Source organism: Lynx rufus, unplaced genomic scaffold (genome assembly GCF_022079265.1).
Source record: "Lynx rufus isolate CCGP_SWC_20201006 ecotype Redwood Valley unplaced genomic scaffold, mLynRuf1.p SCAF_1, whole genome shotgun sequence".
NCBI lineage: Eukaryota > Metazoa > Chordata > Mammalia > Carnivora > Felidae > Lynx > Lynx rufus.
In genome coordinates, this window is record NW_025814823.1 from 150,837,204 (window position 1) to 150,850,240 (window position 13,037).

Below are 13,037 nucleotides of genomic sequence, written 5' to 3' on the forward strand. Positions count from 1 at the left end.
CTGAAACCATTTGATTTTTAACAAATTGATCGATTTAACAATTCAAGAAGTATTTATTTTCAAATAATCTTCCCTGGAAAACAGTGTTCAGTTTCTTCTTGATTTTAAAGCTTCATGAAAAGTAATTGCTTCCAGAATTCTTTGAAAAAATATACTGTATTTTTACACAACTGTGCTAAAAATAGATGACATTTAAAACACAAATAGATATTAAAAACATTTATCCTAATAAGGTTTTGATTTAATAAATACAGATGTAAGCATTTCTGAATTTAATTCTTCCTTTTGCTACATAATGCCCTAATATGTTGGAGTACAAATCAGAATAGATATTATTGACAAACAACAGTACACTTTTATTTTTGTTTTAATTTTTTTTAATGTTATTTATTTTTGAGAGAGAGAGAGAGAGAGCATGAGCAGGGTAAGGGCAGAGAGAGAGGGAGAAAGAAGATCTGAAGCAGGCTCTGTGCTCGAGAGCAGAGGCCTGAAGAAGGGCTTGAACTCAAGAACCGTGAGATCATGACCTGAACTGAAGAAGGACGTCTAACCGACTGAGCCACACAGGAGCCCCAACAATACACTTTTAAAAGTTAAATTTGTTCTTTAAATCTACTCTCTTCATATTGCAGTTTGAAAGTTTAGTACACACAGATAGTCTTTTCTCCTTCCTGGGTCTCAGCTTTGTTAATTTTGGGGATTGAACTAAATAATCTACAGTTCAAAAATTATAGTTTTATAAAATATTTGACTTCCATGTATTTTGCAGTTACATAAAGACAGTATTAATATCAAAATAAACATTTTCCTGGCTACTTTGTACAAGTAGTCTGTATTTTAACTGTCTATATAATACTCTGTTTTAACTCTCTGGGAGGATTCCTGATCTGATCTATTGCCCCATAACAATCCAAGGGAATGCAGGAAGGATTATAAAGAAGTGTGTATCTTGATGCATAGATCCACTTTTCTGTAAATGGGGTCATATCTCACTAGATTCCCAAAGAGATTCATGATTCAAAACAGTTTATGAACCAAAGATCTATCTTGGAAGCATTCATAGTCAAAAACACAACAAACCCAGCAATCCTTGCATTGGCATTCCTTTGCATGGATGAAAGGTTTAGTTCTTAAAGTAATTTAAGGGCACTGAATGCTATGTGAACTTCTACAATAGCACTCCATCTAGTTGTAGAAAATGAAAATCTCAGGAATGGTGTTATCCATAAGAATTTTATGACCCTAAAAAGAGCTTAAATTTTTCCTCCAGCCATTATTGAAGTTGGTGAATTAATACCTTGGATAATTTTATAACTTTCTCTGGAAGACAGCTAGTTCATTTCAGTGATTATAAGAATCAAGAACTATGTGGAGAATATGCTCTCTGATAGTGTCCTTGAAGTTGTCTTTTTCTCCAGTAATAATCTTTTCTCAGTTCTCCCTCTCCCCTCAGTTCCTCTTCTATTCCCAATACCCACTCGCCACTTAGGCCCATTCTTCCAGGCTGACCTGGTTTATTTAGTCTAAGCAACATTTTCAACAATCAGCAGCAGCAGATTACAATGAACACTTTTTTTTTTTCAGTTTGGCCCAAGTCTATGAAATTAATTTCCATTTCAACAATCACAAGACTTCCCTTGGAAATATCAGTGACTGCACAAGCCATAGACAGATCAAGTGGAGGTGCTCAATCATCTGAATGGGGTTGGGTTATGTTTTCAATTGGAACAAGGTATTAAGTGATTAAATTGTGCCAGCAGTCATAGCACTTTTATCAAGCCCTTTTCTATCCAAGCAGGCACAAGGATAGTCAATCCCTGGTTCTGAAAGTCTCCAAGGAAAACTTGGAATGCTTTAAGAAACCATGTTTGCAATTAAAGCACTGGCATTTTTCTTCCTATCACAGAATAAAGGCTAAATACCATTTTGGAAACTTTACCTTTCTTTTTATTTCAATAAGCTGCTTAAGATCCTCTTGCATTCATTGACAGGATTTTTGGCCCCATTCTGCTGCACTAGCCCACAACCATTTAATTATTAAATGTTAACAGATTACAAGTGACTTAACAGAGACACATTCAGAATTCCAGATATCATTATCTTAATTCCTACCTCAGCTAGCACTCATACAATATAGAAGATCAAATACCAATATGGGCACCATATTTTGCCCGCCTGTTTGTAGACAGAGTTAGAACACTGGCATGTCTTTACCTTATTCCTATCAGCGTACCTGGCACAAAGATGGGAGAATGAGTTAATTAATAAATGAATGAACAAATATGCAGGGTGCTCAGTGTCTATTTGACTATTTGAATCACTGGAGAAGTGGCAGCTTTTTAGTGGTTCCTAGGATAGTTCCTAGAAGTGCTTTTAAATGAAAAATACAAAATGAACATAATAAAATACTAAATACATATCATAAATCTGAAATAAAATTAAGCAGTCCATTATCATAAAATTCTTTTTAAAACTCTGCCAACTGCTGGAAATAGAAGTAAAAATGAAACTTCCTCGGTAAGGCCAAGAGATTATTGTGTCAGGCATTGTCCCGAGTGTTTTGTGTGAATTCTCTCATTCAATCTCCCAGGAAAACTCTGAGACATGGACTAGTATGACCATTTTACAGGTGAGGAGACAGAGGCAAGAGATGCCGATAACAGTGTATATGGCGGAGCCAAAGTTCAAATAGAGACAGTCTGGTTCTAGACAGAGCTCTTAGCCACTTAGGGGGTATTTCACACAAAACAGTGTTCAGTTGATGGTCACATAATTTGTTGAAAGCAGTGTAGGAACAAGGGAATTAAAGAAATATTCAGAAAAATAACAGGTGCTTCAGAGAATCCAAACATCCCACTCCTATTTCTCATGGCAAATAAACAGGCAGCACAGCATGAACTGCAGAGTCAGCTGAGCTGGGTTAACATCTCCGAGTCCTCATTTTTGGGCTGGGAGACCTTGGGCCAGTTACCTAACCTCTCTGAGCCTCAGTTCTTCAACTGTAAATTGGCAATAAAAATACTAACCTCAGGGAATTGTAATGATTAAATATAATGGATACACAGTACTTCATATAAAATAAATATCAGTTATTATGTGTGACATAGATTACAGGATTGAATTGGATCCTAATTGAAGCATTGCCTCTATTTTCAAGTGAAATGCCAATATTCAGTTGGGTTAGGCTATTCTAGCTACTTCCACAACATTCCTACCATTTTTCCCAGTCTGATGTCTTCAGACATTGTATCTGCCACACTTAATATGAAATCAAAGTTATATTCTTTGTATTTCAGAGATAAACTTGCAAACAATCTCCCTGCACCCACTACAAGTACTGTCTCGGAAGCATTAAGACATCTTCATCTTCCTTCATCTGGACAAGGCCTGGAATATGAGGAAGGTGTGTACAAGGGCATAAGGGAGCTTGAAATGAGGAGACAAGACTTTTATTTATTTATTTGTTTGTTTTTCATTCATTCATTCATTCATTTTGTGGGCTTCATGCCCAGCACAGAGCCCAATGTGGGGCTTGAACTCACAACCTTGAGGTCAAGACCTAAGCTGAGATCAAAAGCTGGACACTTAACTGACTGAACTACCCAGGTGCCTCAAGGACACAGTCTGTTTAATCTGGTCATTAATTTCCCTGTAAGAAGAGCTCTCTCTGCTCTTAATATATATTTTTAAATTATATATTAGTTATATATGTTTAATTATATGTTTAAAACAATTTTTTTAATGTTTATTTATTTTTGAGACAATGCAAGAGACAGAGTGCAAGCAGCAGAGGCGCAGAGAGAGGGAGACACAGAATCCAAAGCAGGCTTCAGGCTCTGAGCTGTCAGCCCGGAACCCGACCCAGGGCTGGAACTCACGAACCATGAGATCATGACCTGAGCTGAAGTCAGACGCTTAACCGACTGAGCCACTCAGGCGCCCCAGTTATATAATTATTTTTAATTTTTATCAAGGTAAAGGATATATATGGTTTAAAAAAATAACATAGAGGGGCCCCTGGGTGGCTCAGTCGGTTGAGCGTCCAACTTCAGCTCAGGTCATGATCTCACAGTTCGTGGGTTCGAGTCCCGCATTGGGCTCTGTGCTGACAGCTCAGAGCCTGGAGCCTGTTTCAGATTCTGTGTCTCCTTCTCTCTCTGCCCCTCCCCACTCACGCTTTGTCTCACTCTGTTTCTCAAAAATAAATAAATGTAAAAAAATAACATAGATTGACTTACAATGAAAAGGCACAGAGTCCTGTCCTTTCTTCACTTCCATTATAGCCCCTCATGAAGAATCATTTTAAATGTTTTCAATTGTTTCTAATTTTTTTCTGGTGATTACTATCATATTGCTAAATATTATATTTATACATCTACTTTTTTATTAATTTTGGCCACTGTCATTAACTTCCTTCCATTGGAAATGCAGATATAGGTTACCTGTACCACTTCCCATACATTTTCCCAATATAGTTGCATCACCATTTTTTACTTTCTACATTGTCTTTTTAATTTTAAATAATATATTTCATATGTATTTCTTGATGAAACAACCTCAGATACTATCTTTTTTTTTTTTTTTTCAACGTTTATTTATTTTTGGGACAGAGAGAGACAGAGCATGAACGGGGGAGGGGCAGAGAGAGAGGGAGACACAGAATCGGAAACAGGCTCCAGGCTCCGAGCCATCAGCCCAGAACCTGACGCGGGGCTCGAACTCCCGGACCGCGAGATTGTGACCTGGCTGAAGTCGGACGCTTAACCGACTGCGCCACCCAGGCGCCCCCTCAGATACTATCTTTTGATATCACATTTTAGCTCTCCTCTCATCTCTCACCACTGAAATTGTATTTTCTGTATTTTGTGTTTACCTTAGCAAATTTGATGACATTACATTTTCCTTTTAAAATTCATAAAATTAAGTTTATGTATTTTTATAAATATAAAATTGAAAATCAATAAAGTTTTACAATTATAACAATGTAAATATATATATATATATATATATTTATATATATATATATATATTTTTTTTAATGTTTCTTTTTGAGAGAGAGATGGAATGCAAGCAGGGGAAGGGCAGAGAGAGAGGGAGACACAGAATCCTAGGCAGGCTCCAGGCTCCAAGCTGTTACCAAAGAGCCTGACACAGGGCTCGAACTCACAACCCTGAGATCATGACCTGAGCCGAAGTCAGACACTTAACCAACTAAGCCACGCAGGTGCTCCATGACAATTTAAATATTATTTATTGAACAACCATAATATTTTCTCTTGTACAGCCTTTTGTTTTTCCTGGAGTTTCCTATTGCCTTCTTTCCTTGAATTCTCTGCCTTTGTTGCTTCCATAAGTTTTGATGGTATCAACCTTTGAAATCTATTTGTCTAAAACCTCCCCCCATGAGCTTTTTCCTTTTCTGCTTCAATCTTGACAGATTTCTCTTCAAGGTGTGTCTACAACTGATAGGCTGAGACATGCCTTCATTACTTTCCTGGGTTGTAGACAATATTTTCTGCATGGAACTCATATCATTCTTTTTTGTGTCACTTTCCCTACTTACCCCATTTGGCTCATGTAAACTTTTATACTGGTCACAGAGGAGACAATTTTTCTGAGTCCTTTCTTGTTTAAATAGTATTTATTCAATTGCACATATTATTGATAATTTGGCTGGGTAAAGAATTCTAGGTTTAAAATATTTTCCTTCAGAAAATTTAAGACATTGATCCACTATCTTTTGCTATGGCTGATGTAAAGACTGATTATATCTGTTTCTTTCCCTGTTGTAAAAGTTCAAGTGCCCCTCCCCGCCCAGGAAACATTTAGTCTTCTCTTTATTCTTACTGTTCTGTACATGTAAATGATGTATCGAAAGTGGGTCTGCATTTATTCATTGTTCTGAGCATTGAATGAATACTTTCAATCAAATTACTCATGGCCTTCAACCCTAGTTGCTCTCTTTAGTTGCCTTTTTCTTTTTCTTTTCTTTTAGAGAGAGATTGTGTGTGTAGGTTGGGGGGGGAGGTGCAGGGAGAAAGAGAGAGGGTGAGAGAGAGAGAGAGTGCTCAGTGCAGAGCCTGACACATGGCTCAACTGCACGAGCCTGGAGCCTACTTTGGATTCTGTATCTCCCTCTCTGCCCTCCCCTGCTCGCTCTCTCTCAAAAATAAATAAGCATTAAAAAAAATTTTTTTAAGACTAATTCTTTCTCTTTTACATGTCCATTATATTTTCCATCTACTTTTCCACCTGTTTTACTTCTTTAGAAATTTACTTAATTTGATTCTTCAATCATTCAATTGTATTTTTAGTATGATAATCATATTTTTAAATGCAAGGAGCACCTACTTCATACATAATCTTTTTTTTCCATAGCATTTCATCCTTTTTTTTTTTTTTTTTACTGATGTACTATGCTTTCTAATCTTTCTGTGGTATGGATTAGAACTTTTAAGGATTTTTTTCTGTTGTTGTTCCTCAACTATTTCCTTCAAGGTTCTGTCATCTCTGTGTCTATTTCTCTTTTTTTTTATGACTTTTTTGGGGCCTTTCTCATTCATAGTGCTGAATCTCCTCAAATGATTAAGATGCTTAGTATCTGTTTATAAATAGGAAATAGTAAAATGGCTGTTTGCTCTCTGAACATGGGTAGGGTCTTATTTACAGGCAGTTCAATTAATAAAATGGGACTAGGAAGCTGGTCATTTTATTGAAGGACACACACTTGCCATAATTCACAGGTCTTTGTTCTGGAATATCAATGCCTGCACAAACTTCCCTGGACCCACTTTGACAATTTCTCTAGAGAAGGCCTTTCATTATGTTGGAAAATGATACAATTGTCTATACTCTATACACTGGAGTGGGGCACTGAGAGTTTCACATATAATCAACCAAATGCCTGTTTTTAGTCACACATCTTACCCCCATCCTCTTTCACACCTACTTCTGAGTCTTCCAGGGTTCTACAGGGCAGTCTGGATCCCTCTCTGCTTGTAGTCACCTCTGCATATACTCTGGGTTGTGACTGCTTCCTACCTGGCTCATTAGTTGCCTCTCCTCCATCTATTTTTCAACTTCCAGAACTTTTACAAAATCTCTCTTTTGTAGTTAGATTCTCCTTATGTTCTTTTATGTTATTTAAAGATGGTTTTCTATAACTTATTAATGTTTTAGGGTCAGACTGCCATGTTGAACCAGAGGCTTATGTTTAAAAAAATTTAAAAACCTTTTTATATTGTTCATACTTTACTTATTTCATACATCTGATTTATTGTTTTTTATTGGCATTTTGTAATCAATCATGAACCTGAGTTTAGTTGACAGTATAAATTAGATAGTTGGTAGGAAGGCACTATCTTTGATGATTTGAATGACCAAACATAACTCTTTCTTTTGCAAGTGTGTTTCAAAATGTGAAATGGATTTAAAATGTTTATTTCCAGGGGGTCCTATGTTAGTCTTAACAGCAATCTTGGATTTTTTTTTAAGTTTATTTATTTATTTTGAGAGACAGAGACAGCATGAGTGGGGGAACAGCAGAGAGAGAGAGTATCCCAAGTAGGCTCCGTGCTGCCAGCACAGAGCCTGATGAGGGGCTCAAACTCACAAACCATAAAATCATGATCTCAGTTGATACGAAGAGTTGGACCTGAGCTATTCAGGTGCCCCAAGACAATCTTGGATTTTTTGATATTTATTTATACCACATATTTTTTCAAAAGCTACTTCAATAAAGTAGAAAATCCTATTTGTAGCAAAAGCATGCACACCAACAGTTGGCATTCCATTAGTTGTAAGTTTGCTTACCAACACAGATCTTTCCTCAAAAGTACCTTCAGTATCATCACAGTGGTCACAGCGTTGAACTTAATACTGTAAATGATACACCTTCTTTGACCCTCATTTATCTATTCATCCTACAGTTCATCTCCAAAGGGTCTGTGGCCAGGTCTTTCACCACTGTACCTCCAGTGCCTAGCACAGCTCTTGCACCTTGTGGTCAGTTGATAAACATGCACTGAGTAAACACTGAATGAACTGTGTCCAAACAAGGTTCTGAAACTGACAATCAGGTTTGGGAAATTAGATGTAGTAAGATGTATTAGGAATAAGAGTCTGCAGTGTGTGATAAATGTCGCAGGGGTCACCTGTGCAAGTGCTATAATAGACATTTAAAGGAGGGAAAGATTGCTTTAAGCCAGGATGATTATAATATCCAGCGGAAAATGAGGAATAGGATTTTGATAGGGAGAAATGAGAAGGGCAGAGCTTTCCAGGGCATTAAAGGGTTTAAGTCAAAATAATATCCAGCTTACAAAATGTTTGTACTCATTCAATGTATTTAACTTAAAAACAAAGCCTGACTTACAGAATGAAAAAGTAACAGTTTCATAAGCACTCAAGGCAAATCAGGCTTTGTTTCTTACACCAACTGTATACCGATAATGAATGGATATTTAGATATTATCATCTTGGTATACAAAACCACGTTCTTTTTTTGAAAATTTTTTTAGTTTATTATTATTATGCTTAATTTAATTTTATTTTAATTTACATCCAAATTAGTCAGCATATAGTGAAACAATGATTTCAGGAGTAGATTCCTTAGTGCCCCTTACCCATTTAGCCCATCCCCCCACCCACAACCCCTCCAGCCACCCTGTTTGTTCTCCGTATTTATGAGTCTCTTTTGTTTTGTCCCCCTCCCTGTTTTTATATTATTTTTGTTTCCCTTCCCTTATGTTCATCTGTTTTGTATCTTAAAGTTCTTATATGACTGAAGTCATCATTTTTGTCTTTCTCTAATTTCACTTAGCATAATACCCTCCAGTTCCATCCATGTAGTTGCAAATGGCAAGATTTCATTCTTTTTGATTGCTGAGTAATACTCCATTATATATATATATACCACATCTTCTTTATCCATTCATCCATCGATGGACATTTGGGCTCTTTCCATACTTTGGCTATTGTTAGTGCTGCTGTAAACATGGGGGTGCATGTGTCCCTTCAAAACAGCACACCTGTATCCCTTGGATAAATGCCTAGTAGTGCAATTGCTGGGTCTAGGGTAGTTCTATTTTTAGTTTTTTTTGGAACTTCATACTGTTTTCCAGAGTGGCTGCGCCAGCTTGCATTCCCATGTTTGTTTTTTAATGTTTATTTTTGAGAGAGAGAGAGACAGAGACAGAGACAGAGCGTGAGCGGGCAAGGCATAGAGAGAGAGGGAGCCACAGAATCTGAAGCAGGCTCCAGGCTCTGAGTTGTCAGCACAGAGACTGATGTGGGGCTCAAACCCAGAAACTGAGAGATCATGACCTGAGCTGAAGTCAGACGCTTAACCAACTGAGTCACCCAAGAGCCCTACAAAACCACATTCTTGAGCCAATGTTAAAGAGTTTCACACCAGGTGTCCAGGGTGGTTCAGTTGGTTAAGTGTTCCACTCTTGATTTAGTTCAGGTCATGATCTGTTTATGGGTTCGAGCCCCATGTCAGGCTCTGCCCTGTCAGCGTGGAGCCTGCTTGGGGTTCTCTCTCTCCTTCCCTCTCCCTGCCCTTCCCCTGCTTGTGCTCACTCTCTCAAAAATAAATTTAAAAAACAAGCAAAAACCCAAAAAGCATGCATTACAAAAAAAAAAAAAAAAGAGTTTCATGCCATATCTTCTTGGCTTTGGAGCTGAATTAAAATATAATACTAATTCACTATGCAAATGTCCCTTACTTGGGTTGATTGTCACCTAGTTAATAAGAATAAATCTCTTTCATTCTTGATTATGTTACTAAGTTTTGGCAATTTCCATCTGCAGTTCTTAGATCTTCTTGATGAAAACAGAATGTCTGAATATTTTAATGTTCTGTTTACAAATATCCAGGTGCTCACACTTTAATCAAATAAACCACAAAGTGGATCAGGTAGACCTAAATGAATTTGGCTGAAATTCCCCAGCAGAGCACAACTAGGGACAGACAGGTTCTGACACTAAGGGTGGGCTGGGGCACATCCTTGGAAGAGTTTTATCTGGGGCACCCTCTAAACAGAGTTGGGAGTCATCATCGATTCCAATTTTCCTGATAAGAGAAAACAATACCTCAAAAAAGACAATGATACACATGACTATTTGGAGAAAAAAATGTAATTGAGTAAAGAAAAGGAGGAAATAATGATAACGGATGATAAAATGGTAATAATAGTCAAACACTCTAAGTTCTTTACATGTATTAGGTCACTTAGGAGAAAAGAGAAGAAGGAAGGTGGGGGAATAAGTTTATTTTTCTAGAAAGTTCTGATCTAAAAATGACATACAATTTTTCCACTGTGGTCCTTGAGAAGTATGATGAATTGGAACCTCTACCTTAACACACTGTGGCTCTGACATCTTGGATCTTGTCAGAAATCAGTTTTGCTTCATTATTTTAGTTGATAAAAGAGGGATTCACAGAGGTACTCACTGGAAATACCACCAAGACAGCCAGATGAGGAGAAATGCTTAGTGCCTTTAAATTTGGGGATGATGGGCACTCAAATGAACTATTTAAATCTCAATGCAAATTCTAGATTTCTCATGCATAAAAACTAGAGTATCATGTTGTTTTTAAAATTTATTTATAAGCTATATTCTAACAAGTCCTCTTCTAAAAGGACACATCATGCTTTTAAATAGGAATGATCTAAAGCACAGTGCTAAAAACACACTGGTTAGAAAGGAGTCTTGCAAACGTGGCTTCTAACCTCATCTCTGGCAAGAATCATCTGTGTGTGAGGTAACAAAATAGACCATGGTTTATTGGACACCTCATGTTGCCAGAAACTCACAAATTAGAGACCTGCTGAATGCCACCACCACCTACAGCCCACCAACGCAACTGGTTGTGTCTTTGAACTGACTTTTATGCATTTAGCTTTGTTCTGATTTAAGATTTCCTTCTCCTTAATGAACTAGCTAAGCTCTACAACTCTAGTTCTAAAGAACTGAAATGTGCCATTTACAGCCAACACATGGGGGAGGCATGTACTATTCAGGACATCTCAGGGGTGTAAATCAATTTTAAAAGGTAGAATTATACATGTGCTTTAGTGGAACCCCACATTACAAATCAATATTTAAAGCACATGGTCATTTTAAATTTCAATGACTGTGCCTTATTTTTCTTATTTTACACAAGCAGGACTTACTGGTGCTTTAAAACATGCAAATCAAAGTCCAACAAAATAATGCAAGCTAATGGCAAAGCAGAAAGAAATCTTTAAAACCCGCTTTTACAAAGTTTTGGCCTCTCTTAAAAGCACCGACTTTTTAAACATTAGTCTCTGTGTGTCTCAAAGGGACTAAAAGGTCACTTTGTAATTTTGCACTCTCTAAGCCACCTTGCCTACATCTATGCCACTTATTTTCCACTCCCTGTAGGCCTACACCCATCCAGACACTAAATCAAGTGACCAAAAGTCTAGTAGTTTTTTAGACCTACAGTCTTTAAATTCTGGTAAAGCCAAATAACAACAGAAGGCTGCTTTGGAGTTAGCAGCATTGCTAAAACCACACCCACGTGTGAGCACTGCTTTTGTGGCACGCAGGTCTCCAGAACAGAAGGAGAGCTGTCTCTGGGCAGGAACACAGAGCCCCTGCGTGTAAAGGAGCAACACCTGGAAAGATTATGAGAGAGTCTGCAGACTGTGCACAGTACTAAAAGCTCGGCTGAATCCTTCTACTGCTGCTCTAGTCAGTAACAAATTGAAGCACTTTATAAAATTTGTAGCTCTTCAATAATTTTGAATCATTTTAAAGTGCTCATGCTCCAAACCATAACGTCTTTCTTAACCACTGCAAACGTATAAAAGGCGCATCATCAAAATGACGGTAATCAACTCCTTCAATTTGAGGTGTGAAATTGTTCTGTGTTTTTTCTCCTTGTTTCTGTTGTTCACCAAATACAAAAAAAAAAAAAAAAATGGTCATAAGGACACAGTGTGCAAAATCTTCATTTTTCAAAAGCACCAAGTGATCAAAATCCTAAAAAAATTCTCAGATGAAGAAATATTTGATTTTAGATAAGATACCCCAAGGTAGGTGTGTATGTTACATCTGTCCAGGATCCTAAGTGAACTGAAAGAAGCCACTCATAGGTATAAAAATTGCTGATGCAAGTCTTTGGAAATGCCCTTGAAATAATATGTACCAGGTTCCCAAGAAAAGGAAGGGAAGGGAAGGCAAAGGAGGAGAACTATGTACTTTACAGTGTGTGAGTTTCCTTTTGAGTTAAAATAAATTTCCTCTGGCTTAAACTATTAACTGAAGAGCAATGAAATATTGTCATGTTGACACAATTTTCTAATCTGCTTTTTTCTTTAAATTACTGAAGCAATCCCATTCAGATTAGGTCCTTTCAGGTAATGAATATCAACCCTGGTTCAAACTTGTTTACAACCAAACCAAATAAAACTACACATTAGGTTCTAAATGGAGGTATTCAATGATGTAATGATACCTCTCATTTCCTGGGATGGCTGGAAATTATCTCAGAAATCTCTGTCCAGTTTTAGTACAACTCAAATTTAGTTCACTTGAAAGCATTCATAAAAATGAATATATCCTTATAAATTTGAGGCTGGGTGACACACAACTCTTCTCACAGCCCTAGCTCACCTTAGTTGGTAGAACCAGTCAACACAGCCCCACCTAACTGCAAAAGAACTGAGTGTTATGAGGGAACATACACATATTTGGTAAGCAGTAAATATCTTTCTCATGGGTTCTACCCAAAACAGAGCAGTGCACCCCACTAAGTTTTAAAATCCTATCATGTATTCATACAAAGCTTACTCTCAAGTCTAAAGTAATTTTTCAAGCATAGCATGAGTTGAAACTTATTTATTTCCCCTTCCTATATTTGATGGTGGAACTAGGAGATTTTTTCTCCTCTAAACTCAGGGCAGAACAGGGCACAAGGAAACTCTTATGGAGTCCCATTGTGCAGTGGACTGAATGTTTGTCCCCATGAAATTCCTATGTTGAAATCCCAAACTCCAACATGA